General features: G+C 40.2%; 1 long non-coding RNA gene across 6 annotated transcripts in view; it reads left to right on the top strand.

Moving 5' to 3' along the window:
- Positions 1 to 17865, top strand: part of LOC137229922 (uncharacterized) — a 75337-nt gene that overhangs the window by 1101 nt on the left and 56371 nt on the right. The gene's annotated exons all lie outside the window — the stretch shown is intronic.

Below are 17865 nucleotides of genomic sequence, written 5' to 3'. Positions count from 1 at the left end.
CAAGGAGAGCTGTGTCCCAAAGAAAATAGTGGGAAGCATGCTATAGTCATAATAGATATCCACTGGGAGGTTTGAAAGACCCTATAACCTCCAACACCAGTCTCCCCCTTCTTTGATATGGAAAATTTACATTTTCTCTGTCCTTTGTATGGTGCTATAATAAACAAGCAATTCCCTCCCAGACAGAAGGCTAGATAAAATCTGAAGCGACTTGAGGGAGCACAGCTGAAGCCATTTCTGTATCCTTGCAATCTAGTCCATTCTGATCAGTTTAGTGTATCAAAATTCTCAACATAAACCCTGCTTTGAAGCCCAGAATTTCAGTAACCTGCTCCATCCCAAGCTAAATGAGAAGTACTTGAGTAAGGCCCTTGTCAGATAGCAGTCCCCTGACAAGCTCCGCCAAAGCCTTTCTTACCCTGTCCCTGGACTGCAGCTGAAGGCCTTTATTCCCCCATCTGATCCTGGGCCACAGGTGCCCTCAAAGGAAGGATGCTTTCTCTCAAGCCTCAGAATTTTGCCGCCAGCTGTTTTCGTTTTGTGGAAGGCTGTCCCTTTTCCCCTAGCTCATTATAAATCTTAGCTCAAGTCTCACCTTCTCCCTGAACCTTCTTAGATTATTCCAACCCAGATTGCTCTCTGAGCATAACTGTAGTGCTTAGAACATATTATGCTTCTCCAGTTGTATTGTGCATGGTGATTTCTTTCCTAACAAACTTGTGAAGTCAGGGAATTCTGTCAAGGAGCTATATTTGTGCTTTTCTATCTCCCCTATTGCATATAGCAGGTACTAACTAATAGAATCTCCCTCTCAATTTTTCTCTCTGCGTTTCCCCCATATTCCCCTTCTTAATGAAATACCCTTCTATATATACAGATCTTAAGCTTTTAATATAAACGTTAACCATAATTACTGTGAAAATATTTTCAGTGGTACGGGACAGAATCTTTTACACAACATAACTTAGGACTTAAAGTTATAATACAAATCCGAATTCCTAACAACGGGTGCACCAACTGTCTAGTTCTCTAATCACTAACCAAGAGGCTTAGCAAGTGAAGAAATTTGTTCCAACTTTATTCTAGATGTTTCTGTGAAAGTGGTTTTTTTGCTGAGATTAACATTCAAATCAGTGGACTTAGAGTAGTAAATCAGATCGCCTCCTATAATATGCATGGGACTCAGCTGATCAGCTGAAGCCCTTAAGAGAACAAAGATTGACCTCCCCCGAGCAAGAAGGAATTCTGCCAGCAGATAGCCTTCAGACTTGAACTGCAAGTTCCTGGGCCTCTAACCTGCTGGTCTGCCCTGCAGTGATAATTACCTGAGCCAGTTCCTTAAAATGAATCCCTCCCTCCCCTCCCCCTCCCTCCCTCTCTCTCCTCCCTCCCTCTCTCTCCTCCCTCCCTCTCTCTCCTCCCTCCCTCTCTCTCCTCCCTCCCTCTCTCTCCTCCCTCCCTCTCTCTCCTCCCTCCCTCTCTCTCCTCCCTCCCTCTCTCTCCTCCCTCCCTCTCCCTCCCTCTCCCTCCCTCTCCCTCCCTCTCTGTTTCTCTCTGTCTCTCTCTGTCTCTCTGCCTCTCTCTCCCTCTCTCTCCCTCTCTCTTCCTCCCTCTCTCTCTCTCTCTGTCTCTCTCTGTCTCTCTGTCTCTCTCTCTCTGTCTCTCTCTCTCTCTCATAATGGCTGATAGAATTGTAAATACACAAAAACACACACACTATTGGATCTTTTACTCTGATGAACCCTGACTAATACAGAGCCCAATCTCATCAATGTTAGGAAAATCAAGGCTTGATTGATGACTGGCCTTCAGGGTGAGAGAGCTGACTGAGGAGAGGGAAGGCTCGCTTTTGCTCTGCCCTGGTACATGCTGAGCACATGGAGAAGAGATGAAAACCAAGGGTCATAAACAACTATGAAACAAATACTATTTTCGTGTGTGTGTGTGAGAATGTGGTTTTTCTTAAGCATCCGTGTGGAAATGGAACATGCTGAACTTTGAGTCAAGCCCATAGCAACCATAGCTAATGAAAAATTAATCAAGAGTGGTAAACCCAAGACTTAATTGAACGATGGCTGACACCTGTGTACCATTTACCAACCCTCCTCTTCCAGTCAGTCCCCCAAAGTGCTTTCTCCATGGACCAGTCTTGCCAGCTGCCTCATCTTTCTGTCCTTCAGCACAGAATTTCACAAATAACTGACAGGAGCCTGGCCAGTTCGGAACAGAAAGTAGGGGAAGGAACAGGAAATTGGGATTGGGTATGAGAAAAACAGTGAAAAAAAAAAAAAAAGGAAAGAGAAAGGACTTGGTAGAGAGGGAGAGAAAAAAGTGGAAGGGGCAATAAGGGGAATCCATTTCTCTGCACAGATATCAGAAACAGAAAGCCTCATAGGAAGCTCTATGCTGAGGAATTCACAAATTTATTTCCCTTCCAGCTCTGTACTTCTACAAAATGTCACATTTCCTCTCTTTGTATTTCTCTGTGATCCCACCGCAACAAAAGGTTTTCCTCAGGGACCCAAGGGTTTAGGCTGTAAAGTGCATGTACTCCACATTAAAAGTAAATTCTTTTTTTTTTTACTTTCTGTGCTTTTTATCTTTTTAACTGAAAGATTTTTAAATTTTATTTAAAAAATATTTTATTTAAGTATAATTGCTTTACAATGTTGTGTTAGTTTCTGCTGTACAACGAAGTGAATCAGCTATATGTATACATATATCCCCTCCCTCTCAGACCTCCCTCCCCCCCCCATCTCGGTCGTCACAGAACACTGAGCTGAGCTTCCTGTGCTTTATAGCATGCTCCCATTAGCTATCTGTTGTACACATGGTAGTGTATATATGCCAATCCTAATTACCCACTTCGTCCCACCCTCCCCTTCCCCCCCCACCGTGTGCACATGTCTGTTCTCTATGTCTGCATCTCTATTCGTGCCCTGCAAATATGTTCATCTGTACCATTTTTCTGGATTCCACATATATGCGTTAACATATGATATTTTTCTCTTTCTGGCTTACTTCATTCTGTGACAGACTCTAGGTTCATCCACAATCTCTACAAATGACCCAGTTTCGTTCCTTTTTATGGCTAATATTCCATTGTATATATGTACCACATCTTTTTTTTTTTTTACATCTTTATTGGAGCATAATTGCTTTACAATTGTGTTAGTTTCTGCTTTATAACAAAGTGAATCAGTTATACATATGCATATGTTCCCATATCTTTTCCCTCTTGTGTCTCCCTCCCTCCAACCCTCCCTATCCCACCCCTCCAGGCGGTCACAAAGCACCGAGCTGATCTCCCTGTGCTATGCTGCTGCTTCCCACTAGCTATCTACGTTACGTTTGGTAGCGTGTATATATATGTCCATGCCTTTCTCTCGCTTTGTCACAGCTTACCCTTCCCCCTCCCCATATCCTCAAGTCCATTCTCTAGTAGGTCTGTGTCTTTATTCCTGTCTTACCCTAGGTTCTTCATGACATTTTTTTTCTTAAATTCCATATATATGTGTTAGCATACGGTATTTGTCTTTCTCTTTCTGACTTACTTCACTTTGTATGACAGACTCTGTGTCTATCCACCTCATAACAAATAGCTCAATTTCATTTCTTTTTATGGCTGAGTAATACTCCATTGTTTATATGTGTGCCACATCTTCTTTATCCATTCATCCGATGATGGACACTTAGGTTGTTTCCATCTCCGGGCTATTGTAACTAGAGCTGCAATGAACATTTTGGTACATGACTCTTTTTGAATTATGGTTTTCTCAGGGTATATGCCCAGTAGTGGGATTGCTGGGTCATATGGTAGTTCTATTTGTAGTTTTTTAAGGAACTTCCATACTGTTCTCCATAGTGGCTGTACCAATTCACATTCCCACCAGCAGTGCAAGAGTGTTCCCTTTTCTCCACACCCTCTCCAGCATTTATTGTTTCTAGATTTTTTGATGATGGCCATTCTAACCAGTGTGAGATGATATCTCATTGTAGTTTTGATTTGCATTTCTCTAATGATTAGTGATGTTGAGCATTCTTTCATGTGTTTGTTGGCCATCTGTATGTCTTCTTTGGAGAAATGTCTATTTAGGTCTTCTGCCCATTTTTGGATTGGGTTGGTTGTTTTTTTTTTATTGAGCTGCATGAGCTGCTTATAAATTTTAGAGATTAATTCTTTTTCAGTTGCTTCATTTGCAAATATTTTCTCCCATTCTGAGGGTTGTCTTTTGGTCTTGTTTCTGGTTTCCTTTGCTGTGCAAAAACTTTGAAGTTTCATTAGGTCCCATTTGTCTATTTTTGCTTTTATTTCCATTTCTCTAGGAGGTGGGTCAAAAAGGATCTTGCTGTGATTTATGTCATAGAATGTCCTGCCTATGTTTTCCTCTAAGAGTTTGATCGTTTCTGGCCTTACATTTAGGTCTTTAATCCATTTTGAGCTTATTTTTGTATATGGTGTTAGGGAGTGATCTAATCTCATACTTTTACATGTACCTGTCCAGTTTTCCCAGCACCACTTATTGAAGAAGCTGTCCTTTCTTCACTGTACATTCCTGCCTCCTTTATCAAAGATAAGGTGACCATATGTGCGTGGGTTTATCTCTGGACTTTCTATCCTGTTCCATTGATCTATCTTTCTGTTTTTGTGCCAGTACCATACTGTCTTGATTAGTATAGTCTGAAGTCAGGGAGCCTGATTCCTCCAGCTCCGTTTTTCGTTCTCAAGATTGCTTTGGCTATTCGGGGTCTTTTGTGTTTCCATACAAATTGTGAAATTTTTTTTATAGTTCTGTGAAAAATGCCAGTGGTAGTTTGATAGGGATTGCATTGAATCTGTAGATTGCTTTGGGTAGTAGAGTCATTTTGACAATGTTGATTCTTCCAATCCAAGAACATGGTATATCTCTCCATCTATTTGTATTATCTTTAATTTCTTTCATCAGTGTCTTATAATTTTCTGCATACAGGTCTTTTGTCTCCTTAGGTAGGTTTAATCCTAGATATTTTATTCTTTTTGTTGCATTGGTAAATGGGAGTGTTTTCTTGATTTCACTTTCAGATATTTCATCATTAGTGTATAGGAATGCCAGAGATTTCTGTGCATTAATTTTGTATCCTGCTACTTTACCAAATTCATTGATTAGCTCTAGTAGTTTTCTGGTAGCATCTTTAGGATTCTCTATGTATAGTATCATGTCATCTGCAAACAGTGACAGCTTTACTTCTTCTTTTCCGATTTGGATTCCTTTTATTTCCTTTTTTTCTCTGATTGCTGTGGCTAAAACTTCCAAAACTATGTTGAATAAGAGTGGTGAGAGTGGGCAACCTTGTCTGGTTCCTGATCTTAGTGGAGATGCTTTCAGTTTTTCACCATTGAGGACGATGTTGGCTGTGGGTTTGTCATATATGGCCTTTATTATGTTGAGGAAAGTTCCGTATATGCCTACTCTCTGCAGGGTTTTTGTCATAAATGGGTGTTGAATTTTGTCGAAAGCTTTCTCTGCATCTATTGAGATGATCGCATGGTTTTTCTCCTTCAATTTGTTAATATAGTGTATCACGTTGATTGATTTGCGTAAATTGAAGAATCCTTGCATTCCTGGAATAAACCCAACTTGATCATGGTGTATGATCCGTTTAATGTGCTGTTGGATTCTGTTTGCTAGTATTTTGTTGAGGATTTTTGCATCTATGTTCATCAGTGATATTGGCATGTAGTTTTCTTTCTTTGTAACATCCTTGTCTGGTTTTGGTTTCAAGGTGATGGTGGCCTCGTAGAATGAGTTCGGGAGTGTTCCTCCCTCTGCTATATTTTGGAAGAGTTTGGGAAGGAAAGCTGTTAGCTCTTCTCTAAATGTTTGAAAGAATTCGCCTGTGAAGCCATCTGGCCTTGGGCTTTTGTTTGTTGGAAGATTTTGAATCACAGTTTCAATTTCAGTGCTTGTGATTGGTCTGTTCTTATTTTCTATTTCTTCCTGATTCAGTCTTGGCAGGTTGTGCATTTCTAAGAATTTGTCCATTTCTTCCAGATTGTCCATTTTATTGGCATAGAGTTGCTTGTAGTAATTTGTCGTGATCTTCTGTATTTCTGCAGTGTCAGTTGTTACTTCTTTTTCATTTGTAATTCTATTGATTTGAGTCTTCTCCCTTGTTTTCTTGATGAGTCTGGCTAATGGTTTCTCAATTTTGTTTATCTTCTCAAACAACCAGCTTTTAGTTTTATTGATCTTTGCTATTATTTCCTTCGTTTCTTTTTCATTTATTTTTAATCTGATTTTTATGATTTCTTTCCTTCTGCTAACTTTGGGTTTTTTTGGTTCTTCTTTCTCTAATTGCTTTAGGCGCAAGGTTAGGTTGTTTATTTGAGATGTTTCCGGTTTCTTAAGGTAGGATTGTATTGCAATAAACTGCCCTCTTACAGCTGCTTTTGCTGCATCCCATAGATTTTGGATCATCATGTCTCCATTGTCATTTGTTTCTAGGTATTTTTTAATTTCTTCTTTGATTTCTTCAGTGATCACTTCGTTATTAAGTAGTATATCGTTTAGCCTCCATGTGTTTGTATTTTTACAGATCTTTTTCTGTAATTGATATCTAGTCTCATAGCGTTGTTGTCGGAAAAGATAGTTGATACAATTTCAATTTTCTTAAATTTACCAAGGCTTGATTTGTGACCCAAGATATGATCTATCCTGCAGAATGTTCCATGAGCACTAGAGAAAAATGTGTATTCTGTTGTTTTTGGATGGAATGTCCTATTAATATCAATTAAGTCCATCTTGTTTAATGTATCATTTAAAACTTGTGTTTCCTTATTTATTTTCATTTTGGATGATCTGTCCGTTGGTGAAAGTGGGGTGTTAAAGTCCCCTACTATGAATGTGTTACTGTCAATTTCCCCTTTTATGGCTGTTAGTATTTGCCTTATGTATTGAGGTGCTCCAATGTTGGGTGCATAAATATTTACAATTGTTATATCTTCTTCTTGGATCAATCCCTTGATCATTATGTAGTGTCCTTCTTTGTCTCTTCTAATAGTCTTTATTTTAAAGTCTATTTTGTCTGATATGAGAATTGCTAGTCCGGCTTTCTTTTGGTTTCCATTTGCATGAAATAACTTTTTCCATGCCATTACTTTCAGTCTGTATTGTCTCTAGGTCTGAAGTGGGTCTCTTGTAGACAGCATATATATGGGTCTTGTTTTTGTATCCATTCAGCCAATCTGTGTGTTTTGGTGGGAGCATTCAGTCCATTTACATTTAAGGTAATTATCAATATGTATGTTCCTATTCCCATTTTCTTAGTTGTTTTGGGTTCGTTATTGTAGGTCCTTTACTTCTCTTGTGTTTCTTGCCTAGAGAAGTTCCTTTAGCAGTTGTTGTAAAGCTGGTTTGGTGGTGCTGAACTCTCTCAGCTTTTGCTTGTTTGTAAAGGTTTTAATTTCTCCATCAAATCTGAATGAGATCCTGCTGGGTAGAGTAATCTTGGCTGCAGGTTTTTCTCCTTCATCACTTTAAATATGTCCTGCCAGTCCCTTCTGGCTTGCTGAGTTTCTGCTGAAAGATCAGCTGTTAACCTTATGCGGATTCTCTTGTGTGTTTTGTTGTTTTTCCCTTGCTGCTTTTAATATGTTTTCTTTGTATTTAATTTTTGACAGTTTGATTAATATGTGTCTTGGTGTATTTCTCCTTGGATTTATCCTGTATGGGACTCTCTGTGCTTCCTGGACTTCATCAACTATTTCCTTTCCCATATTAGGGAAGTTTTCAACTATAATCTCTTCAAATATTTTCTCAGTCCCTTTCTTTTTCTCTTATTCTTCTGGAACCCCTATAATTCGAATGTTGGTTTGTTTAGTGTTGTCCCAGAGGTCTCTGAGACTGTCCTCAGTTCTTTTCATTCTTTATTCTGCTCTGCAGTAGTTATTTCCACTATTTTATCTTCCAGGTCACTTATCCGTTCTTCTGCCTCAGTTATTCTGCTATTGATCACATCTAGAGTATTTTTAATTTCATTTATTGTGTTGTTCATCGTTGTTTGTTTCATCTTTAGTTCTCTAAGTCCTTGTTAAATGTTTCTTGCATTTTGTCTATTCTATTTCCAAATTTTGGATCATCTTTACTATCATTATTCTGAATTCTTTTTCAGGTAGACTGCCTATTTCCTCTTCATTTGTTAGGTCCGGTGGGTTTTTATCTTGCTCCTTCATCTGCTGTGTGTTTATCTGTCTTCTCATTTTGCTTATCTTACTGTGTTTGGGGTCTCCTTTTTGCAGGCTGCAGGTTCATTGTTCCCATTGTTTTTGGTGTCTGTCCCCAGTGGCTAAGGTTTGTTCAGTGGGTTGTGTAGGCTTCCTTGTGGAGGGGACGAGTGCCTGTGTTCTGGTAGATGAGGCTGGATCTTGTCTTTCTGGTGGGCAGGTCCACGTCTGGTGGTGTGTTTTGGGGTGTCTGTGGACTTATTATGATTTTAGGCAGCCTGTTTGCTAATGGGTGGGGTTGTGTTCCTGTCTTGCTAGTTGTTTGGCATAGGATGTTCAGCATTGTAGCTTGCTGGTCGTTGAGTGAAGCTGGGTGCTGGTGTTGAGATGGAGATCTCTGGGAGATTTTCGCCGTTTGATATTATGTGGAGCTGGGAGGTCTCTTGTGCACCAGTGTCCTGAAGTTGGCTCTCCCACCTCAGAGGCACAGCACTGACTCCTGGCTGCAGCATCAAGAGCCTTTCATCCACACAGAAAAAAAGGAAAAGGGGAAAAAATCATAAATCTTGCTCTCAAAGTTCACCTCCTTAATTTGGGATGATTCGTTGTCTGTTCATGTATTCCACAGATGCAGGGTACATGAAACTGATTGTGGAGCTTTAATCTGCTTCTGAGGCTGCTGGGAGAGATTTCCCTTTGTCTTCTTTGTTCTCACAGCTCTCAGGTGCTCAGCTTTGGATTTGGCCCCGCTTCTGCGTGTAGGTCGCCGGAGGGCGTCTGTTCTTTGCTCAGACACGACGGGATTAAAGGAGCTGCTTATTCGGGGGCTCTGGCTCACTCAGGCCGGGGGGGGGGGGGGAGGGAGGGGCACGGAGTGCAGGGCGAGTCTGCGGCGGCAGAGGCCGGCGTGACGTTGCACCAGCCTGAGGCGCGCCGTGCGTTCTCCCGGGGGAGTTGTCCCTGGATCCCGGGACCCTGGCAGTGGCGGGCTGCACAGGCTCCCCGAAAGGGGGGCATGGATAGTGACCTGTGCTTGCACACAGGCCCCTTGGTGGAGGCAGCAGCAGCCTTAGTGTCTCATGCCTGTCTCTGGGGTCCGCGCTTTTAGCCGCGGCTCGCGCCCGTCTCTGGAGCTCCTTTTAAGAAGCGTTCTTAATCCCCTCTCCTCGCACACCAGGAAACAAAGAGGGAAGAAAAAGTCTCTTGCCTCTTTGGCAGGTCCAGACTTTTCCCCGGACTCCCTCCCTCCCGGCCAGCCGTAGCACACTAACCCCCTGCAGGCTGTGTTCACGCCGCCAACCCCAGTCCTCTCCTTGCGCTCCGACTGAAGCCTGAGCCTCAACTCCCAGCCCCGCCAGCCCCGGTGGGGGAGCAGAGAAGCCTCTCGGGCTGGTGAGTGCCAGTTGGCACCGATCCTCTGTACCACATCTTCTTTATCCATTCATCTGTCGTTGGACATTCAGGTTGTTTTCATGACCTGGCTATTGTAAATAGTGCTGCAGTGAACATTGGGGTACATGTGTCCTTTTGAATTATGGTTTTCTCAGGGTATATGCCCAGTAGTGGGATTGCTGGGTCGTATGGTAGTTCTATTTTTAGTTTTTAAGGAACCTCCACACTGTTCTCCATAGTGGCTGTATCAATCTACATTCCCACCAACAGTGCAGGAGGGTTCGCTTTTCTCCACACCCTCTCCAGCATTTATTGTTTGTAGACTTTTTGATGATGGCCATTCTGACTGGTGTGAGGTGATACCTCAGTGTAGTTTTGATTTGTATTTCTCTAATAATTAGTGATGTTGAGCATCCTTTCGTATGCCCCTTGGCCACCTGTATGTCCTCCTTGGAGAGATGCCTATTTAAATCTTCTGCCCAGTTTTTGATTGGGTTGTTTTTTTGATATTGAGCTCAATGAGCTATTTGTATATTTTGGAGATTAATCCTTTGTTGCTTCCTTTGCAAATATTTTCTCCCATTCTGAGGGTCTTGTTTATGGTTTCCTTCACTGTGCAAAAGCTTTTAAGTTTAATTAGGTCCTATTTGTTTAATTTTGTTTTTATTTTCATTACTCTAGGAGGTGAGTCAAAAAAGATCCTGCTGTGGTTTATGTCAAAGAGTGTTTTTACTATGTTTTCCTCTAAGAGTTTTATAGTGTCCAGTCTTAACATTTACACCTTTAATCCACTTTGAGTTTATTTTTGTGTATGGTGTTAGGGAGTGTTCTAATTTCATTCTTTTAAATGTAGCTGTCCAGTTTTCCTAGCACCACTTATTGAAGAGGCTCTCTTTTCTGCATTGTATGTTCTTGCCTCCTTTGTCATAAATTAGGTGACTACATGTGCGTGGGTTTATCTCTGGGCTTTCTATTACTGTACCATTGATCTAGTTTTCTGTTTTTGTGCTGGTACCATACTGTCTTGATTACTATAGCTTTGTAGTATAGTTTGGAGTCGGGGATCCTGATTCCTCCAGCTCCGTTTTTGTTTCTCAAGATTGCTTTGGCTCTTTGGGATCTTTCGTGTTTCCATACAAACTGTAAAATTGTTTTTTCTAATTCTGTGATGAATGCCATAAGTAATTTGATAGGGATTGCATTGAATCTGTAGATTGCTTTGGGTAGTATAGTCATCTTCACAATACTGATTCTTCCAATCCAAGAACATGGTGTATTTCTCCATGTGTTTATGTCATCTTTGATTTCTTTCATGGGTGTTTTATTGTTTTCTGAGTACAGGTCTTTTGCCTCTTTAGGTAGATTTATTCCTAGGTATTTTATTCTTTTTGTTGCGATGGTGAATAGGATTGTTTCCTTAATTTCTCTTTCTGATCTATCGTTGTTAGTGTATAGGAATACAAGAGATTTCTGTGCATTAATTTTGTATCCTGCAACTTTACCAAATTCATTGATTAGCTCTAGTAGTTTTCTGGTGGCATCTTTAAGATTTTCTATGTATAGTATCATGTCATCTGCAAACAGTGACAGTTTTACTGCTTCTTTTCCAGTTTGTATTCATTTTATTTCTTTTTCTTCTGATTGCCGTGGCTAGGACTTCCAAAACTACGTCGAATAACAGTGGCGAGAGTGGACATCCTTATATTGTTCGTGATCTTAGTGGAAATGCTTTCAGTTTTTCACCATTGAGAATGATATTAGCTGTTGGTTTGTCATATATGGCCTTTATTATTTTGAGGTAGGTTCCCTCTGTGCCCATTTTCTGGGTAGTTTTTATCATAAATGGGTGTTGAATTTTGTCAGAAGCTTTTCCTGCATCTATTGAGATGATCATATCCTTTTTATTCCTTAATTTGTTAATATTGTATATCACATTGATTTGTGTATATTGAAGAATCCTTGCATTCCTAGGACAAATCCCACTTGATCATGGTGTATGTTCCTTTTGATGCGTTTTTGGATTCTGTTGGCTAGTATTTTGTTGAGGATTTTTGCATCTATGTTCATCAGTGATATTGGTCTGTAATTTTCTTTTTTTGTGATATCTTTGTCTGGTTTTGGTATCAGGGTGATGGTGGCCTCGGAGAACAAATTTCGGAGTGTTCCTCCCTCTGCTATATTTTGGAATAGTTTGAGAAGGATAGGTGTTAGCTCCTCTGTAAATGTTTGATAGAATTCGCCTGTGAAGCCATCTGCAGAATTCACAGATTCATTTCCCTTCCAGTTCTAAAATTCTATACTTCTATAAAATGTCACATTTCTCCTCTTTGTATTTCAGTGTAATCCCACTGCAACAAAAGGTTTTCTTCAGCTACCCAAGGGTTTAGGCTGTAAAGTGCATGCACTCCACACTAAAAGTAAATTCTTGCATTAGTTATCCAAACTGTTTGAAATGAGGAACCAAATTTTCAGCTCATATCTCCCTCTTTATCAGCAAATAGTAATTTAAAGCCAATTACCAGGGCTGTGATTCCCCAGTGACAGACTGTGGGCTATTAAAATTAATCCTGACAGAAGATCCTTGCTGCTTTCTCCAAGCACATTCAGGCCATTGGTTTATGAACAGGATGAACAGACGGCCCATCCCAGAGGGCTTGAGGGAGGAAGTACGTTAAAATGGCTGCCTGCATCTTTGTTTGCTCAGCTGCTTGGAAAAACTAAGACTGAGGGAAATGGGATTAATCAAGGGGGCAGTTGCCCATGGAAAAAAAATAGGAAGACTCTGGTGAGAAAATTCCAGCCAAATAAGGTTCAAGTCAAAGGGAAAGAATTCTTATCTCTTCAGACTTTCACACGGTTGAGTGTTGTTCGGTGACAAATTTCCCATTTCAGGCCACCACAGTGTTTTATGATATTTTTGTTAGCATGTGAAGAGAGAATTCAGGAAAAAAAATTAAATGTTTGATTCTCTAAAGTTCAGGTGATTTACTTTGTAATTAGCAACATTAATGAAGATTAATGGTTAGATATGTGACTAATGGTGATTGAATAACACCTTTCTATGATTTTTCATATGAATAAACTCACAAATCAGAAAAAAAAAGTCCTTGAAAGCTCACATGTACTGCTGTGTGGTACAGAATATACAGACCCTGTAGCTGAGGCTCCTCCTCCTCCCTCTCCCATTAGGAGACAATCTTTTTTTTTTTCTTTTTTTACATTTTATTGAAGGATAGTTGATCTACAATGTTGTGTTAATTTCTGCTGTACAGCAAAGTGATTCAGTTATATATACTTTTCCATATTCTTTTCCATTATGGTTTATCATATTGGATATTGAATATAGTTCCCGGTACTATAGGGTAGAACCTTGTTGTTTATCCATCCTATATAAACTAGTTTGCATCTGCTAATCCCAAACTCCCAATCCTTCCCTCTCCCAAACCCCTCCCCCTTGGCAACCACAAGTCTATTCTCTATGTCTGAGTCTGTTTCAGGAGACAGAATCTTGAATAAGATGTAAAATATCTTCCCCTCTCCTGACTTATTTCACTTCCCTTTGATGCATTGGCTAAAATTCCACCAATAAGAAAATTACTAGGTTAAAAAGGATCTTCCTTTGAGACAGTAGATATTTCTAGAAGGGTTGTGGCCTATCAGTCATTTACAGTTGAGTATGAATTTGTTCCAAATGGCTTTCTCACAAAAGGCTAGCAGAGGTGATGACTTGCACTAAAAGAGTGGGCTTTTGTTAGGGAAAGCGAGAAAATGGAGAGAATTTTGAGCAATTGGAGAGGAAGAGTAGACCAGAGAAAGTGTTATAACAGAGAGTTCAGGTGCCAAGAAGACCACAGAAGGCCTCCTTTTCACAATTTGGAGAATATGTAGGCCAGGCAAAAAGGGAGGATGTCAAAACCAAACTTTGCTTAGAATTGGTTCAGAGTCCCTGCTGGAGGGCAGACCCTCCTATACGTAAGTGGACCTTGTCTAAGATTCTTCATAAAATATCCTGTACATTGTTTAAGGGAGGTAATTTGCAAAGTCACTAAAGGGTGAAATTTAATAATTTCCTTTCAAGTTTCATGGGAGAGGGATTTGAGGGTTGTGCTGTTAGTGGAGGGAAAGTAGAACCAGGTCTCTACCACAATGCTGGCACACTGTATGTCTCACTCTTTGGAATCTGATGTACATCAGAGGCCATAAAATAAAGAAACTGGTGATCGGCAGCAAAATGGACTTAGAGAAAACTGACCACCCTTCTCCTCTCATGAGACCTGGCCGGAATCAAGTATCTGGTCACCTTTAATTTTCTGGCTTGCATGAAAAAGAACACAGCTAGCTCTGAAAAGCTTCAGCTAGGGGGAATAGGAGAAAAGGAGCAAGGGATGCCCATATAATATAGAGTTGGGAGAATGACCAAGGAAAAAAATGTCATCCTTGATTTTCTTCTCCAAAATTTGGAGGAGAGAATAGTCAAGCATAGTATATAGAGAGTAAAGGTGGTCCAGACCAGAGAAGTGAAGGGGTGGTGGTGAAATTTGTCAATCTCCAGCCATGATTTTGGGAGGAGAGGGTTTGTGTACCGCTAACTTTGTGGCCAGTTAATTTCCCCAGGCCTCAGTTTTCTCCCATTTAAAATGAGGGTATTGAACCAGACAAACTCTAAGGTGCATTTCAGTGCTTAAATTATAGTATTCGAGGATGACTGATGTTATTCTTTGACAACATCTGCATCTATTTAAGTTCATAAATGTTGAAGAAATATTTGGTATGCAGTAAACCAGGAAGCAGGTAGCTCCCTTTAAATAAATAGTCATCCAACATTGATGAAGTTTAGGGTATTATCAACCTTTGCTGGACTCCTGTGGTTGCCCATATCTTGTGGGAATGGATCATGTTTTCCATCACCTAGAATTCTTGGGCTTAATTTAATTTTTATATCTAATGGATGACAGCTCTGAGTAATTTAAGATTGTTTATAAGGTTAAAAAAACCTGAAGTTGTCAAAATAGCAGAAGACAGACAAAGGGTAATGAATGATGTGGGAGGAACATCACTTCAAGCTGACTGGAGAAAAAGGTGGTTTGAAGGAATAAGTATTTTCTTTATAATGCACAGAAAGAAAAACATTAGATAATGTAAATAAAGGGTTGCAAATTCCGGGTCTTTGGCCACATCCAATCTACAGATGAATTTGCTCAGCAGCACAGAGTTTTTCAAAATAATGAATTTGAGTGACTTTAAGATGGACATGTACTTATAATCCTGGTGAGCACCCTTCTTGCCTCTTCCTGCCACCAGCCACTCACCCCCATTATCCTACCACAGACCCTTGCCACCTTTTTTTTTGACCCTTGCCACCTTGATGCAAACTTCCTGGGCACCAGGACATTTGGGTGTGTGATGCAAGTATAAATGAAAAATGTGGGCCAACTCTTTTTTTTTTTGAGAGGCTGCAATTACAGTCAGTCATCCATATATGTGGGTTCCACATCCACGGATTCAACAAACCTTGGAACCAAAATATTCAGAAAAAGAAAAAACAATTCTGGAAAGTTCCGAAAAGCAAAACTTGAATTTGCCTGTGAGTGGGAAACTATTTACAAAGCATTTACATTGTATTAGGTATGTAAATAATCTAGAGATGATTTAAATTATACGAGAAAATGTGCATAAGTTTATGCAAATACTACACCGTTTTATATAACAGGCTTGAGCATCTGTGGATTTTGGTATTTGTGGGAATATGGGGCCTGGAACCAATTCCCCCACCTTCTCTTGATACTGAAGGATGACTGTGATGCCATGGAAACTTCTCAATCACTTCCTAGATCACTTGTTATAGGAAGGTGTTCTTTACCTCTAAATCTGTTTTCCTAAGGCCTTCTGTGTTTTAAGAATCTCTACAGGGAATTCCTTGGCAGTCCAATGGTTAGGACTCCACGCTTCCATTGCAGGGGGCACGGGTTCGATCCCTGATCAGGGAACTAAGATCCTGCATGTTGTGCGGTGCGGCCCCCCCGCCCCCCCCAAAAAAAGGAATCCCTACAAATGGTTGTCAGGTGATTCATAGAGTTAATGTCCCCACAGATTGTAAACTTCATTGATATTGCAAGTTTGGTTTTGGGGGGCGCGGTTTGTTTTTGCTAGAATCAAGTGTAAAAAGTGGATATTAATTCAAAAGAACTGAACCTTTTCTGGGAAAAACCAGTTAGCATGATTTGTAGTCAGACTAATAAATGCTCTAGTCAAAGGATATAATCTTGTTATTTTGAACAATTGCTAAGAAATTGTTTGCAAGCATCTCTAATAATATATAGAGTTTGTTTACAAAGCTTGATTGAACATTTTTATCTATAGCAAAAGCCATTTTAAAAGGTCAAAGAAAATTATGAATCTTTATGATTACTGTAGAAACATTAGCATCTTTACAACTACATTTTCTGTTTTAAATTCCGTATTGGGATTTTGTGATAAAACAGGTCAACTTGAGACAGCCCTTATTTCCTTCCCCCAGCCCTCCAAAAATGTTTAAATAAATTTGTGGGTACCATAAAGATATTTTATTTTAGGGTTGGGCCACAAAGTGACCAGTTAAGATTTTTCAGGCTGAACATGCATTGTTTAGGAGGTGGCAAGTTAGAGGGGAAAAGGGAGAATTAAAATATTTGCAAGATGTCATTAATCTCCAGCAAGAGCCAAGAGTTGTTTTTTTCCCCCTTCATTTCAGAACTAATCCAGCTTTCTGTTATTTGGCTCAGAAAAGTCTTAAATCTGTAACAAGAGAGTAACTTCCTGTTCTCAAGAGAATGGCTGCCAAAGAAAACATTTACAAGAAAAGTCCCAGGGCCAAAAAATTGCCTACTAATTATTTCTCAGCCCCCCACACCCCTAATTCAGGAAGGTGAATGCTGTAAATGCTGTATGTTAAAACTCAAAAGTATGTGTTGAAAAATTAAGAGAAAACCCCTAAGAACTGTTTGCCATTTATTTATATTTTATTGCATTCAAATTACATCAGTTTTATGGCCTTTGGGCACAAATTAATGTTTCTTACAATATTTTGTTCAGAATTCCACAAAGATTATACTATACCTTCATCTGAATACATTATGGAAGTTTTTACCTGGTACCTTCCCAACTGAAGAAGAGAGAAGCAGCCCCAGCATTCAGGAACTCACCTAGTCCCACCAGCTGCAAGCTGGCCTGATACTCAGCAGTGGGTCTTGGTTTTCTCCTTGGGGATCTATCTATTCAGTGCAGTGTCAGTCAGAATTCCAGCAGCCCATAGGTAGAAACTGACAGACTGTAAAATTCATATGGAAATTCAAAGGTCCTAGAATAGCCAAAACAACTTTGAAAAAGAACAGAGTTGAAAAGCCTATACTACCTGACTTCAAGGGCTTAAGATAAAGCTACGGTAATCAAGAGAGTGTGGGACTGGTGTTAAGATAGACAACTAGATCAGTATAACAGAGTGTATAGAAATAGACCTATGCATGTATGGGCAGTTGATTTCCAACAATGGTACAAGGGCAATTCAGTGGAAAATGGGTAGTCTTTTCAACAAATGGTGCTAAAACAATTAATTGGACATCCATATGCAAAAACCTCTTTGATTTATACTTCATACCATGTATTAGTAATCTAATCCTGCCTAACAAATTACCTCCAAACTTTGCAGCCGTCTCCCTGTGGTCTCTTTGCCTCTGGTCTCTCTTTCCAGAAACATATCTCCAGTCTTTCTTTGGGGCTTGTCCTCCTCTGACAAAGTCAAGTGAGTTATTCTCAAATTTCCATATAAGGAAAAGGAGTCTATGGTTTATTTAATCTTATGTTTATCCAGACACAATTTTTTTTTTTTTGCCCTACTTTCCTTCTGCACAATCCTACTCACAAGTAAGCATTATTCATTGTCTCTAACGTGTGTCCAATAAGAGGAAATCCTTGGGTTTAAAAATATTCATGTGCAACACCTCCTTCACAGTAGTGACTAGTACCAATAGCAGGGGTCAGTTGTTGATATCGATTGTAGGCATGTCTCTGGCGCAGTGCTGGAAACTTTTCCCATGCTGCTTCGCATGATCATCACAGCAGGCCTCTGCGGGGCGGGGGGTGGGGGCAGGTGGAATTCCATTTCCTTCCTAGGCAGAGCTGCTCATGGGAGCCCTGCACCTGAGAGCAGAGGTGACCCGCCCAAGGGAGTATTGCAATTTGGTGGCAATACCGACTCCAGGCTTCCCACCCCTGTTCTGGAATCAGACGGGCCT

The sequence above is a fragment of the Pseudorca crassidens genome, chromosome 1 (assembly GCF_039906515.1).
Source record: "Pseudorca crassidens isolate mPseCra1 chromosome 1, mPseCra1.hap1, whole genome shotgun sequence".
Taxonomy (NCBI): domain Eukaryota; kingdom Metazoa; phylum Chordata; class Mammalia; order Artiodactyla; family Delphinidae; genus Pseudorca; species Pseudorca crassidens.
The sequence above is the reverse complement of the archived record's forward strand: the minus strand, read 5'-3'. Positions and strand labels throughout refer to the sequence as shown.